Source organism: Mustelus asterias, chromosome 20, assembly GCF_964213995.1.
Source record: "Mustelus asterias chromosome 20, sMusAst1.hap1.1, whole genome shotgun sequence".
In the NCBI taxonomy this organism is placed as follows: domain Eukaryota; kingdom Metazoa; phylum Chordata; class Chondrichthyes; order Carcharhiniformes; family Triakidae; genus Mustelus; species Mustelus asterias.
The window spans coordinates 27,702,003-27,717,887 of record NC_135820.1 but is presented as its reverse complement, the minus strand read 5'-3'; the positions used below and the strand labels follow the sequence as shown (position 1 = coordinate 27,717,887).

At 44.6% G+C, this 15,885-nt stretch overlaps 1 protein-coding gene across 1 annotated transcript in view; it reads right to left on the bottom strand.

The window, feature by feature from the left end:
- LOC144508447 (cas scaffolding protein family member 4-like) overlaps positions 1-15,885 on the bottom strand; it is a 144,830-nt gene that overhangs the window by 21,554 nt on the left and 107,391 nt on the right. The window lies entirely within an intron of this gene.

The window sequence follows — 15,885 nt, the reverse complement described above, 5'->3', positions numbered from 1 at the left end:
TGTGTGAGTGATTGTGTGTGAGTCTCTGTGTGAGTCTGTGTGTGTGAGAGAGAGTGTGTGTGTTACTGTGAGTGAGAATTCTGAGACTGGGGGTGAGCAGACAAACACATCCCCTTTCTTCCCTCCCCATAACCCTATCCACACAGCAGGCTGTGAGAGGAAGAGACCCAGGCTGGAAGGCAACATGCTTCCACTAAATTCAACTCAGAGTGTGTGCCTCCAGAGGTGAACACAAGGTTAAACCCAACCCCAAAGCTCAGACTCAGTCCTCACTCCCTTCTCTGGGTGACCAGGATTTGGGCCTAGTCTGTCTGTCTCTCTCTCTCTCTAGCTCTGTTTCTTAAGCAAAAAGGCAAAAAAAAGGATTTTTTTTTTGGTTAGCTCTGCTGCTTGGCACATTTTAAAGGTCATTCTTATTAATACGTTTTTTAAAGTTATCAATTTGTTGCTTTGATTTTTCTTTTTCAATTCCCATTTCATGTTATGCCAAACCTTATCTTTTCAAAATGTGTTAATTGGTCCCTTGAGTGAGAAAAAAATTGGAATGTGAGTCCTCACACAAAAAGGTTGGTCAACCAAATCATATAAATGATTTGGAGGAAAACGTAACTGGATTGATTAGTAAGTTTGCGGACGACACAAAGGTTGGTGGATTTGCGGATAGCGTTGAGGACCATCAGAGGATACAGCAGGATATAGATCAGTTGGAGACTTGGGCGGAGAGATGGCAGATGGAGTTTAATCCAGACAAATGTGAGGTAATGCATTTTGGAAGGTCTAATACAGATAGGAAATATACAGTAAATGGCAGAACCCTTAGGAGTATTGATAGGCAAAGGGATCTGGGTGTACAGGTACACAGGTCACTGAAAGTGGCAATGCAGATGGAGAAGGTAGTCAAGAAGGCATACAGAATGCTTGCCTTCATCAACCAGGGTAATGAGTTTAAAAATTGGCAAGTCATGGTGCTGCTTTATAGAACCTTAGTTAGGCCGCACTTGGAATATAGTGTTCAATTCTGTTCGCCATACTACCAGAAGGATGTGGAGGCTTTGGAGAGGGTACCAAAAAGATTTACCAGGATGTTGCCTGGTATGGAGGGCATTAGCTATGAGGAGAAGTTGGAGAAACTTGGTTTGTTCTCACTGGAGCGACGGAGGTTGAGGGGAGACCTGATAGAAGTCTGCAAGATTATGAGAGGCATGGACAGAGTGGATAGTCAGAAGCTTTTTCCCAGGGTGGAAGAGTCAATTACTAGGGGGCATAGGTTTAAGGTGCGAGGGGCAAGTTTTAGAAGAGATGTACGAGGCAGATATTTTACACAGAGAGCGGTGGGTGCCTGGAACTCGTTGCCGGGGGAGGTAGTGGAAGCGAATACGGTAGTGACTTTTAAGGGGCGTCTTGACAAGTACGTGAATGAGATGGGAATAGAGGGATATGGTGCCCGGAAGCATAGGGGGTTTTAGTTAAGACGGGCAGCATGGTCGGTGCAGGCTTGGAGGGCCGAAGGGCCTGTTCCTGTGCTGTAATTTTCTTTGTTCTTTGTAACCCAGATCCAAACAGACATTTTAAATATCTCAGGAGTTTCCATCAATTCCTTCTGTAGCTCAGTTAGACTCACCAGTGTTATATAACTCACTAGAGTTCTACCAGTGGTGCAGTTAACACTTATATTCATCATATTTCTATATTTTCTCCCTCTCTTTGCTAAGCCTGACCAACACAAATGGGAAAAGTGGTCCATTTACAACTAGCTGGCCTCATAGTTCTGTAACCTTAAGGTGTTAGAGGCAGCCCGAGGTCACTCAGTCTCTCAATGAGACTGCGTGGATCTGCCTGGTTGGGGTTGTCCTTCACACATCACCATAGACACAGCTCTGCCATAGCTCACCAACACTGGCTGGACATATTCCTGATGTGGACTTAACATATTCCTCACATGACCTTCCACTGGGGTTGCCAATCTCACCCAAGATTGCATTTCCACCCACCATTTACACATTTTGTGAGTTCATTCTTCATTTCCCTTGGACATTGGAAAAATACTTCTGTTTAATTGACAGTCAAGAGCCACCCAATCAGGTAACGATGAGTCTGTTTGCTTTCCTATTGGTTTATTTGGAATTACGAGCTATTGGAGCCCTGCTCCTTCATCAGGTGATAAAAGAGCAGCACTCCGAAAGCTCGTGATTCCAAATAAATCTGTTGGACTTTAACCTGGTGTTGTGAGACTTCTTACTGTGCTTTCTTATTGGCTGAGTAGGTGGTGCAAAGCTAGGCTGGACATGTTGGGTGACCAATGGCAGAATGTGGGGGGAAAGGATGGTGGTTAGAGGTCAAGTGATGAAACCTCCATGGATTGTCCAACCAGAACTGACAACCCAATGGACAGCCCTGTCACCACACTCCTGTCATTAATCCTGGATAAAAACACCTATAGACTCTTCATTATCCAATTGAATAACTGCTGATGGTCAGTCAGGGAGCCATTTTTCCCCCAATGTTTTTATAACAAATCAATAAAAGTCTTCAAAGGGAATGAAGGAGAAACTTTAGTCTTCACCCCTCTTGTCTGCAGCACTGTTGAGGAATTAAACTTTAATTTCCTGAAGACTCCAGGACAATGTTGGAGAGTTGACAACCCTGACCTGCATTCTACCACTTCGCAGCATGTTGGAGCAGTAATAGATTCTGGTTGTTAATTGTAATGCTTAAATTCATTATAAACTGGAGGGTGAATTGCAGATACAGCAAAGAGCCCTATTCAGAGATGGACTGTGATAGTCAGTGCCTTTATACTCTTCCACATTGGTGAGCTTGTACCGAGATTCTTAGTTGCTATGGAGACTAATGCAAGTCAATGAATATTCTGGGCTGTTCTGTTTCTTGTCTCTCTTAGAAGGAGGCGAGAGAGAATCTGAGGCACTGTGTGAATTTAAACAAGGCAGCATTGTGTTCCCTGCCAGGGTGACGGAGAGGCTGGGCAGAGGCCTACCTCCTGTGCTTTGTGGGGCTTCAGAGCCATTCGCATTACAGAGTTGCTTTCTTTTGTTCACTGGTTTGAACAGCAGCGCGCAACGCAGTGTTTTAGAGAACAGGGTAGAAGAATGCTGGTGGAAATGAAAGTACTCAGGAACCTCCAAAAAATATATTCATAAATCAGCATTGCAAAGAATCTCCCTGCCAGCTCCCTCAGGCTCCCAGAGCCTAATTCCTTTGGCTTTGAGTACAATAGTTGATTTGTGCAGTCTCTCAGCAGGCTCATTGAATGAGAAATGAGGGAATTGGGAACAATAATAGGTCACGGAGCCAGATTCATAGAAACTTGGCTGTGAGGGGATCGCAATTGGCTTTGAACCTTTTGCCAACTGGGGGTTCAGAGAAATATACAAGGGAAAGCCACTTGGTACCCAGCTGGACCTAACTATTGTGCCTACATATAGGTCAATATTACTCAGCTGACTAAAACCATAGAATCCCTACAGTGCCATTGAAGGGCATCCCTAGGAGGCCATTTCACACTTCTTGTCTGCACCGACTCCCCAAAAAAGCATCCCATCTAAGCCCTCCACTCCATCCCTGTAACCCCACACATTTAATCAGCTAATCCCCCCCACAGCTAATCCATCTAACCTACACATCTTTGGACACTAAGGGTCAATTTAGCACGGCCAATCCACCTAACCTGCACATCTTTGGACTGTGGGAGGAATCCGGAGCACCCGGAGGAAACCCACGCAGACACAGGGAGAACGTGCAGACTTCATACCCAAGATCCAAGACATCAATCGAACCCGGATCCCTGGCACTGTGAGGCAGCAGTGCTAACCACTGTGCGACATGCTGTCACCACCTTCTGCAGAAAACTCTCAGTGGGAGAGGCTTGGAAGATCAGGAGCAGAGTGATTCACTTCACTATTTCTTGACAGAAGCCAGAGGGCGGTTGTCGAGGGTTGTTTTTCAAACTGGAGGCCTGTGACCAGCGGTGTCCCTCAGGGATCAGTGCTGAGTCCACTGTTATTTGTCATTTATATTAATGATTTGGATGAGAATGTAGGAGGCTTGGTTAGTAAGTTTGTAGATGACACCAAGATTGGTGGCATAGTGGACAGTGAAGAAGGTTATCTCCAATTGCAACGGGATCTTGATCAATTGGGCCAGTGGACTGACGAATGGCAGATGGAGTTTAATTTAGACAAATGCGAGGTGATGCATTTTGGTAGACTGAACCAGGGCAGGACTTACTCAGTGAATGATAGGGCGTTGGGGAGAGTTATAGAACAAAGAGATCTAGGGGTACATGTTCATAGCTCCTTGAAAGTGGAGTCACAGATGGACAGAGTGGTGAAAAAGGCATTCGGCATGCTTGGTTTCATCGGTCAGAACATTGAATACAGGAGTTGTTGAAGTTGTACAAGACATTGGTAAGGCCACACTTGGAATACTGTGTGCAATTCTGGTAACCCTATTATAGAAAGGATATTATTAAACTAGAAAGAGTGCAGAAAAGATTTACTAGGATGCTACCAGGACTTGATGGATTGAGTTATAAGGAGAGACTGGATAGACTGGGACTTTTTTCTCTGGAGCGTAGGAGGCTGAGGGGTGATCTTATAGAGGTCTATAAAATAATGAGGGGCATAGATCAGCTAGATAGTCAATATCTTTTCCCAAAGGAGGGGAGTCTAAAACTAGAGGGCATAGGTTTAAGGTGAGAGGGGAGAGAGACAAAAGTGTCCAGAGGGGCAATGTTTTCACACAGAGGGTGGTGAGTGTCTGGAACAAGCTGCCAGTGGTTGTAGTAGAGGCTGGTACAATTTTTTCTTTTAAAAAGCATTTAGATAGTTACATGGGTACGATGGGTATAGAGGGATATGGGCCAAATGTGGGCAATTGGGATTAGGTTAGGGGTTTAAAAAAAAGGGCGGCATGGACAAGTTGGGCCGAAGGGCCTGTTTCCATGCTGTAAACCTCTATGACTCTATGACTCTATAAATGGGCCAGTCCATTATCGCTGCTCATTCAATCTCTCTCCTGCTCCTGATCAACAAGAGTCTACATCAATGCAGGCTGAGCTACCCATGGTCCTCAGAGTGAGTGAACCGCTTTATAACGTCAATGATCGGAGATTGGTTTCACTAGAATCAACGTAAACCCCAGTGCATCCTCATTTTTATCGGACCTGGGCATTCTGGTGAGATCCCCATCTGGAGCAAGGGATTCAGCTTGGGATACCTCACCTCAGGAAGGCTACCTGGACCTGAGAGGATGCAGCCCTAGAACTGAATATTTCAGATGGCAGTTGAGAGTCAACCACATTGCTGTTGGACTGGAGTCACAATAGACCAGCCAAGGATAGCAGATTTCTTTCCTTAAAGGGCATTAGTGATGGGTTTTTACAACAATCTATGATAGTTTCATGGTCACCATTACTGAGATTCAATTCCAAATTGAATCAATTTGAATTAAAGTTTCACCAGTTGCTGTGATGGGATTTGAACCCAAGGTCCTTAAATGACTACTTAAGGGCCTTAATAGGGGCAAGGGCAGGCTTGCAGTCTGAGGCTCTGCCCGCCTCATGGTGGAACTGCATCTGGGTTGGGTTGGTCAGGAAAGCCCGTCCATGTAACTGTATATTCCCCCACCCCCCTCCCCGCCTCAGAACCCACCTGGCCTTTTTATGAGTTCCCTTGAGTAAAGAAGATTGAGGGGTTATCTGATCAAGTTATTTAAAACATGAAAGGGATTTGATAGATTCTCTATCGCTATTGCCCTATTTCCTCTTTCCCAGGTGAAGAGAAGTCGAGTACAAAGGGAATATAAGTTTAACATTAGAGCTAGGCCAGTTAGGAGTAAAATCAGAAAGTACTTCTTCATACAGTAGTAGTAATCCGGAACTCACTTCTCAAAAGGTAAGCTCATGAGTCAATATGAGCTTTCAAAACTTTGTTATTCATTTACAGGATGTGGGCAGAGTTGGCTCGGCCAGCATTTACTACCCATCTCTAATTGCCGCTGTAGAGGTGGTGGTGAGCTGCTTTCCTGGTCTAGTGTAGCTACATCCACAGCACAGTTTCAACTGACTGCAACTGAAAGCTGGTTATTACTCACAATATACTTGTGTCTGAATCACCAATACTGTTTCAAATATCTTTTTTAATTACCTTTAACGAGTGAAGGATAACAACAAAACCCTCACTCCTGAACTGATGTTTAACCTGAGAGTCAGTCAGAGGCTCTGCCTGGATTGGATATGAGAGGTCAGAGCTCCTGCAGTCAAAGAATATTGGCTCAGAAACCTTATCTGCTATTGAGAGTACACGGTGTCACACCAAATACTTGGGGGTTTTACACCTTTCGAAAAACTATCAATGGTGGATTTGACCCCAGGGTGTACTGTGAAATGTCCTGCTTCTCTCCATTAAACATTGTGAGACAATGGAAACTCTTCACTGTTGAAGATTTACAGCAACCTTTGTACCTTTTCACAAAGCAAGGCTGAATCAGGGGTGTTTACCTGTGACTCCAGGCCCTCAATCCTGGCAGTCGGCCTAGTTGGCAGATAAGCATGGTAGCAATGCTAAACCTTATAAGTCACGGCTGGAGTATTGTATCCAGCTCCAGAGCATCGCACTTTAGGAATAGGTTAGGTGGATTGGCTATGCTAAATTACCCCCATAATGTCAGGGAAATTAGCAGGGTAAGTATGTGGGCTTACGGGGATATAGCCTGGGGTGGGATTGCTATTGGTGCATGCTTGATGGGCCGAATGGCCTCCTTCTGCACTGTAGGGATTCTATGATTCTATAGAATCCAGGCCTTAGAGAGGGAGCAGGAGGGATTTACCAGAATTATGCCAAGGATGATGGACATCAGTATTATGGAAAGGCAGAAGATGGAATTGTTCTTAGAATAAAGAAGGTTAAGGGGAGATTGAATAATGATGCTAAAAACTATAAAGGGTTTTGATGGATTAAAAAAACAGTTTCTACCGGCAAGAGGGACTGTATCCAAAGGATATAGATTTAAGATGTATAGTCATTTGGTAATACAGGACTTGAGAGTTGCTGAAAATAGACATTTTGTTGAAGCTTTCTTCTTGCACTCATCAGGACCATTGCACAATTACCAATGTCAGGGGAAAGAACAATTTTACATTGTATTACAGTGCAATGCCCTCCAAGGGCAACTAGGGGTAAGCAATAAATGCTGGCCAGCCAGCAACGTCCATGTCCTACAAATAAATTTTTAAAAGTATGAGAAGAGAGTGCTGATTGGCACCCTGACATTGGAATCCTTGCAATGGTCCTGGTACGTGTAAGATGGAAAGCTTTGACAAAATGGCATTTTTCAGCAATGCTCAACTCAAGTGTGTGTCTTTCACTTTCCTGCATTAGAAATAAAAATATTGGAGAAGGGCAGCAAAGCAAATTAGTACTGAGTGGGACGGTTGGCAGTGAGAGGTAAGCTATTGGATGACGTACAAGCCAAATTAACAACCCTATGCAGTAGCTGTGAGTTTATCAAATGACAAACTTGAAATGAGGAGCCTGGTCCACAAGTCATGGGGCAATCTGGGCAATGCCAGCAGCAGAAACACCCCAGCCCCTCAAAGCTAATGCATGTGCAGGAAACAAATAAAGGGAAATGATGAAAGTAAGTTCAGGAAGAATACAAGTCATTTATAAGTGACTACATTGTCCCATTTTGGACAATACTGGTGCTCTGGAATTCCCTCTGTGTCTCTCTCCATCTCTCCCGCCTTATTAAGTCATTTCTTAACATCCAGGCATGTTGGCCAGGCTTTGAGTTACCCCACGTAATATTTCCTTTTGTGTGGCCGAGTTGCCAATTCTTGTCAGCAAAGCACTTTTGGGATGATTTTCTGCTTTAAAGGTGCTGCATAAATGCAAGTTGCTGTTGTATACTCCAAACCTGATTTGCTGAGATGGCAGCATTTTGATCTGTAAAGCCCAACATTGACAGAATACTGAATACTCATGGGTACGTGATGTGGATTAAAATCTGGGCGGGGAATTGCTACCGGATCATTTTAACCAAGCCCGCTCCTCAAGGTAATGGCATGATCAGCTTTTGCCCCTGTCTAATTTCACTCTCTGTTGGGGTCAGTGGCCTTGCCCCCTCTGGGCAAGTTGGGTTAAAATTATGACTATGGGGTAGATGTGGACTTGGTGCGATGGTGTAAAATGGATTTGAAATGAATTGGAAGCCTACTTCACATATCTTGAAAATAAATTATTGACAGATGTAGAATGGTGGATGTGGAACTTGCTATCAGCCATTTTATACATCTGCCCAAAGTCAAAATCTATCCGAACAAATCCTTGCTTTAAAAAAAAGTGTAAGATCCCTCACGAACTCCACTCCTGTGTCAAAGCCAAGCTCTTTCTATTTTCCGATAGCTGAGTTTTGGGTTGTTGGGAGTAGGTGGTCTAGGAGAATGGTGCCAGGAATGGATGATTCACCTGGGAAGCTGCTGCCTGAGAATGGGGAATGGAGTAAGTCATGTGGCCAGGAGCCTGTCAATGTCTTTAATCCTGCTTCACTGTCTGCACCAGTCTGGATGGGCCAAGTTCCATGGAGCTTCATATTAATTACATTTATAATTCCATATGTTCATAAGTTCTTAAGATATAGGAGCAGAATTAGACTATTCGGCCCATTGAGTCTGCTCTGCCATGCGATCATGGCTGATATGCTCCTCGTCCCCATTTTCCCTCCTTCTCCCCATAACCCTTCAACCCATTACCAATTAAAAATCTGTCTAACTCCTCCTTAAATTTACTCATTGTCCCAGCATCCACTGCACTTTGGGTAGCGAATTCCACAGATTCACAACCCTTTGGGAGAAGCAGTTTCTCCTCAACTCTGCTTTACATTTGCTATCCCTTATCCTTAGACTACGACCTCTCATCCTAAAATGCCCCACAAGAGGAAGCATCCACTCCATGTCTACTTTATCCATACCTTTTATCATCTTGTATACCTCAATTTGATCTCCCCTCATTCTTCTAAATTCCAGAGAGTATAGGCCTAAACTGTTCATCTCTCTTCATATGACAAACCCCTCATCTCTGGTATCAATCGAGTGAACCTCCTCTGAACACCAATGCCACTACATCTTTCCTCAAATAAGGGGACCGAAACTGTGCACAATACTCCAGGTATGGTTTCACGAATGCCATGTATAGTTGCTTCAATACTTCCTTATCTTGATATTCTATTCCTTTAGCTATAAATGCCAACATTCCATTCACTTTCTTTATTATCTGCCAAACCCACATGCTAGTTTTCTGTGGCTCATGAATGAGGACACCCAGATCCCTCTGCATTGGAGCACCCCGAAGTCTCTCCCCATTTAGATAAGAAGTCACCTTCCCAATTTTGTGACCAAAATGCATGACCTCACACTTATCCATGTTAAACTCCATCTGCCACATTTTGGCCCACTCTCCTAACCTATATCCATTTGTAAGGTTCTTATTTCCTCATTGCAACTTACTGTTAACCCATTTTCATCCATTGTCAAACTCTGCTTAGCAGCTGTATGGTGACCAACTTCTTGGGAGGGAAGTAAAGGGAGTCATTTCCAAATGGAGATGGCACCAAGACCAAATGTCAGACAATGGAAGGTCAGAACCAAGTCAACCCCATGTGTCAGACTCAGCCCCTAATCTAATGGGGAAATGGGCAAACAGGAAATATTTTAAAAAGAGCAAACGGTAACCCTACAGGGGACGACAAGTTTCTCCATGGCTTGATTTGAATGGTAGGTTCAAGCCACTTGACTCAGTGGGTAGCACTCCAGCCTCTTGAGTGTGAAGGCAGTGGGTCCAGAGACCTGAATACAAAATCTAGACCACCACTTCACTGCAGTGCTGAGGGAGTGCTGCACTGTCAGAAGTGGCATCTTTCAGCAGAGATTTAATTAATTAATTAGCTACAAAGACCATCTGTCCTGTCAGTTTGATATCAGAGATCCCACGGCACAGTTCCAACAACATTTATCCCTCAGTCACAACCATAAAAACAGAATATCTGGTGTCAATGTGTCATTGGCGTGTGGGAGCTTGGTGTGCACAAACTGGCTGCTGTCGTTTGTAAATTACACTTCTAAAAGTACTTGGAGATGTAACCATTTTTAAAGCAAAACAGGAAAAGGAGGAAGGAATAAAGGGGAAGGTTTATAACCAGATGGGAGGTAGACGAGGTTAACTGACTAAAGAGGTGATGGTGCAGGGTTGTCTGCGTGGAGTTTGCACATTCTCCTCGTGTCTGTGTGGGTTTCCTCCGGGTGCTCCGGTTTCCTCCCACAGTCCAAAGATGTGCGGGTTAGGTTGATTGGCCATGCTAAATTACCCCTTAGTGTACTGAGATGCGTAGGTTAGAGGGATTAGTGGGTAAAATATGTAGAGATAGGGAGGTAGGGCCTGGGTGGGATTGTGGTCGGTGCAGACTCGATGGGCCGAATGGCCTCTTTCTGTACTGTAGGGTTTCTATGAGTTTCTATGAGAATTGGACAGGTAGAAACAAAAGAAGTCTCCAGAGGAGGCACAAATGAGAAAAACGGAATTATGTCCAACAGCTAAAAGGCAAAACTAAAGGCAGTAGTTGTTGCAGAATAACGTGAAATTGTTTTCTTTTTAATTTATTCACGAGATGTGGGTGTCACTGGCTGGGCCAGCTTTTGTTTTCCATCCCCAATTGCCCTTGAACTAAGTGGTTTCTACGCCATTTCAGAGGGAAGTTGAGAATCAACCACCACATGTAGGCCAGACCAGGTGAGGATGGCAGGTTTCCTGCCCTAAAGGACATTACTGAACCAGATGGGTTTTTATGACAATCGACAATGGTTTCATAGATACCATTAGACTTTTAATTCCAGATTTTTATTGAATTCAAAGTTCAACATCTCCTGTGGTGGGATTTGAACCCAAGTCCCCAGAGCATTACCCTGGGTCTCCAGATTACCAGCCCAGCAACACCACCACTACACCATTGCTTCCCCTTTGAACTCAATGTTGGTTCAGAAGGCTATAGAAGGCTAATGAAAGACTAGGTTCTGTTCCTCAAGCTTGCGTTGAGTTTCATGGAAGAAGCCAAGGAGGCTGAGGACAGGGAAGTCAGTGTGAGAGAATTCAAATGATAGTCAACAGGAAGTTCAGAGACACAGCTGAGGGCAGATTGTTTGACAGTCTACCTCCAGAATGGAGACAGAGAAGCCGAGGAAGGGAAGTGAAACGTTGGAGATGGACCATGTGAAAGTGAGAGAGGATGGAGATTGGAAGGAAAGTCGATATTTTCCAATTCAGGGTAAGAAAGAGAAACAGCACTGACACGCTTAAACAAAGCACCGGAAAAAGCAGGAACATCCAGAACCCACACAAGTTCCTATCACAACATATTTTATTTGGAGGAAGTGTGACCCCTAGTTAATGCTTTGCCCCACTCCAACTCTGTCCTCTGTCTCCTCACCATTCCAATGAAACTCTATGTCATTTAAGCTCTCCTACCTTCAAAATAATACAGACCTGCCCTTTTTCTTCTTTCCTCACCTCCATCCTTAACCATCTATAGCCAGAAGCACCAAGCGGATGATTCATCCCAGCATCCTCCTGAGCAGTGGTCCCCCCTAAAATTGAATTCGATGGGTGGCTATTTTGTTTCAGTGCTTGACCTAGTTAATTTTTCTTAATTCTCACACTGAAAAAACATTGGCCGCGATTCTCCCATCCCGCTGCGCTGATTTCAGTGACCAATTTGCTTGGTTTAGGTGAGCGTTCGCGTCCCTCTTGCGTCTCCCAGCACTGGATTTCTGGCGGCGTCTGTTCCGCGCCCAAAATCGGTGGGGAGACGGGGAAATGACTTAAATAATATTTTCCATATAATTTATATGAGATTAGCGGGCCCGGGACTGAAGCTTCTCCCACCCCGCCAGAGCGTTTCACTCCAGCGGGGATTACACTAGCTCCCCACTTTCGGGGAACTAGCAGCTCGACCCTACTGGGGTGAAGGGGGGGGTCAATCAGAGCCCCCGGTGGAGGGTGGGGGGGTGTCCCGCTGCCACCTTGCATAGGGATTGGTGGGGGGGCAGGAGCGAGGCCAGCGATCGGGGTGGGCTGGGGTGGAGGTATACGGTGGGAGAGAGGGGGGGTCAGCCTGTTGGGGGGTCGACACTGTGGGGGGAGGCTCGGAATGCGGGGGAGTTACTCTTGGGGGGGGGGGGGGAGGTGATCAGGGTGTGGTTCTGGAGACCATGGTGGGATGGGGAGTCGGGGAGCCAGTGATCGGGGCCATAGGGACGGCAGAGAGCCGGCATTGTAGGGATCGCGGGGCTGGCCAGCAATTGGGAGGCCGTCAGTGCGGGGCCACCGCACATGCGCTGATCTCAGCATTGACAGATCAGTGCAAGTACAGTGTCCGCTCAGCGCACTTTCAGCCTCTCCAGCAGGGATGGGCCCTGCCCCCTGAAACTTAATGATATTCATGCTGGTGGGCTCTGCAGTGCACAGAGTGTGGGAGATTCTTCTTTGAACCCCCATGAAAAACCCAATATGAATCACTGCAGTTTTCACGCAAATGCGACGCGTAGAATTTTTTTGGGAGAATTCCGCCCATTATTTCTCTTGAAACAAAGCCTTCACGGTACCTACTGCACGGCCATACACAGCTGCACAGCCTAGCGGAAATACTGCTCTACAGATTCCAGAGTTCAACGAATTCAATTCACCCAGGTGATGTCAAGAAATGGCTGAATGCTGTAGGCTGTATGGCCAGGTATGTCCTGTCCACAACAAGCAGGACCAATCCAATCCAGCCAATTACCGGTATGCTTTGTATAGCGCACAAGGAACAATACTTTTCACTGTATATTAATACATATGACAATAATAAATCAAATCAAATCAATTCTCTATCCGAGAGGATTCCGGAAGCTCATTGTTGTGTACGTTTAAGGCTGGGATAGATTCTACTCGCTCAGAAAGAAGGGATACGAGAAAGTGGAGATGAGCTGAAGATCAGCCATAATCATATCGAATGATGGAGCAGGTTCAACTATGGAATGGTCTACTCCTGTTTCTTATGTTTGTACAGAAGGAGCAAATAGTGGGTACTATAAGTGGTCTCTTTGCCACAGCCCCCATTAAGGGAAGGTGACACACCATAACTGAGTGTCATTCCCAATTCTTGCTGTGCTAAGATAATGGTGACTTCATGCTGGAGGACAGAAAACTTTGCCGCAATGTTCAGTTGCTTTTTGTTCAAAATAATTTAGTTACTAATACTACACTGCCAGGCCGGATTTGCAGTGGAAAAGGGTGGAGAGGGAGGCAGGAAGATGTGAATACTTGGCCAAAGCTGCTGGATGGAATCTTTACTTCATTCCCCCAGTGGAATTATTTGATGTAAAAAAGCGGACACATGGGTTAGTGTGGGAGGCCCATGGTGAGGAAACAAGCAGTTATCATCCAGCCCATTGCACTAAATTGCTTGTCACATACTGTTGAAATCTTAAGCTTTAAAGCAGTAACTTTAGCTCAGAGACTGCAGGAGTTCTGCACTGCTGGATGAGAGGTTGTACCATTGTTCACTCGGGTGAGTGTTAAAGACCCCATGATATTATTTCCACAAAGGAGCAGGGAAGCTTTCAGCGCAGACATGGAGAGAATGTGCAAACTCCACATAGACAGTTACCCAAGGCTAGAATTGAACCCAGGTCGCTGGCATTCTAAGGCAGCAGTGCTAGCCACTGTGCCACCGTGCCGCCTTGAGTTGAGTGAGTGGCCATCTCTGAAGTGCTGTTAATGCAATTACATCCTTTCTTTTTTAGGATGTAGTCTCGCCAATGCCCTGTAATTATATTCATTTATCTTCCATTCCTTTTGCAATAAAAAACAGCATTCCATTGCCTTTCTAATAACTCACTGTACTTGCAGACTAAATTTCTGTGGTTCATGCACCAGGTCACCCAGATCCCTCTGCACCACAGCATTCTGCAATATCTCTTCATTTAAATAATTTGCTGCTTTTCTATTCTTCTTGCCAAAGTGGACAAATTCACATTTTCCCACATTATACCCCATCTGCCAATTTTTGCCTACTCACGAAACCAATCCTTCTATCCCTGCAGACTCTGGCTTTGATTTTCACCAATACAGAAATGCGGTCAGGAATCCCAGAATCAATACCTTCCTGCCAATTTATAGGGTTCTTGAGTGGGCTGAGAGCGCCAACAACCATTACTTTTGTTGAAACAACCGAACCCCAGAGAAAATGTTGCTTGATTGACAATTCAGGCTCTCTGATCTCTGCTGTCAATTTCACAACGTTTATTTACACAAGGTGAAGTGGTTTCAATAACTTGTGGTTTCTGATATTGATACTTTTAAGAATCTGAATGATTGACACTTTTATTCCCTACTAAGTGCATAACTTTTTTTAACATTGTAGAAAATTATGAACAGGTTATATTTTTAATTTTTTTTTTACACATACAACTGAGACCATAAGCTTCATTAGTTCTATACAATGTACAGTGGGTCAATGGGCATGAAAGTTCCATAGCTTGGCACAAGGAGCATGAGGGGCCATTGGGGGTGGTTGGGAGGTGCATGAGGTGGGCATGAGATGGCATGAATAAGGCAATGCACACACTGACGATCCCGTCTTTGCAGACACCCAAGGCAGACAGGCTAGGAAGTTTCCTCACCTCAAGGTGAAAATTTAGGCCTTTATGTCCTCTTCACAACCTATTCTCCTACATAACTCTGTGTGCAAAAATACACTGCATCACTTCATCCAAGTCATTGATATAGATTGTAAATAGTTGAAGCCCCCAGCATTCATTCTTATTCTCTGTTTCCTGTTGGGTAACCAATTTTCTATCCATGTGAATGTTACTGCTGCACCATGAGTTCTTGTTTTGTGTCGTAGTGTGTTGCAATGATCTGGTTAGGCATCCTTTGCTGTTTGTGGGAACTTGTTGTTTACAAATTGATGACCACATTACAATAAGAACTTCATTAGCTGTAAAGAGCTTTGGCATGCCCTGAAGTTGTGAAATGGCCTATATAAATGCAAGTTGCTTTTATCTTTTCCTTTCAGTAATTACCCAGGTAATGGCTTGCTACAGTCGCTACACTCTGCAACCAATTGCTCAGTGCAAAGCTACTCCCACGGGTTGACTCTGTGGACCTTTCCTGCCCATTTATGGTTCTCCTGTTTGTTGAAGTGGATTTGGCAATGAAAAACATCCTGGCTCCAAGCGCTCCCTTCCCTTTCTGCTCCTCAACATCTGGGCTGCAGACCAACAGCTGGAGGTCGCTGGCTGCAGATCACCACTCCATATTTAAAGCAGACTATACAAGGAGGTGGGGGAACAATCAAACAACACCAGGTTTTGTTTTAGTTATCATTTATGCTGCTTTCATTCCAAAAGTAAAATAACCCTTTGAAGACTCAATATTCACAGACTGGATACTGTGCACTGTAAATCAAGGCAGTAATTTAAACACTCAGGAATATAGGAGCAGGAATAGGCCCTTCAACCCCTTTTATCTATCCCCTGTCGTTTAATTAAAACATTACTAATCCGTATATTAGCTGCATGCTTAGGACAGGATGTGTGGCTGTGATGATCCAGTAGTCAAATAGCCCTTTGGTTCTCATGGTAAGTTTCCAATACGAAATCTGGACGTTCAGGTAAGGTGACTGGGTTTCAACAAGAAGAGATTATTTTCAGGACAGGAAGGGAAGAGATTTGACAAAAATAAGTTACAAAATTGATTTTGTACCTTTAACATTAGCTTGCTCTCAAACTGAGATTAAAAATAACATCTCCAGCACTAGCTGCAGCTCACCACA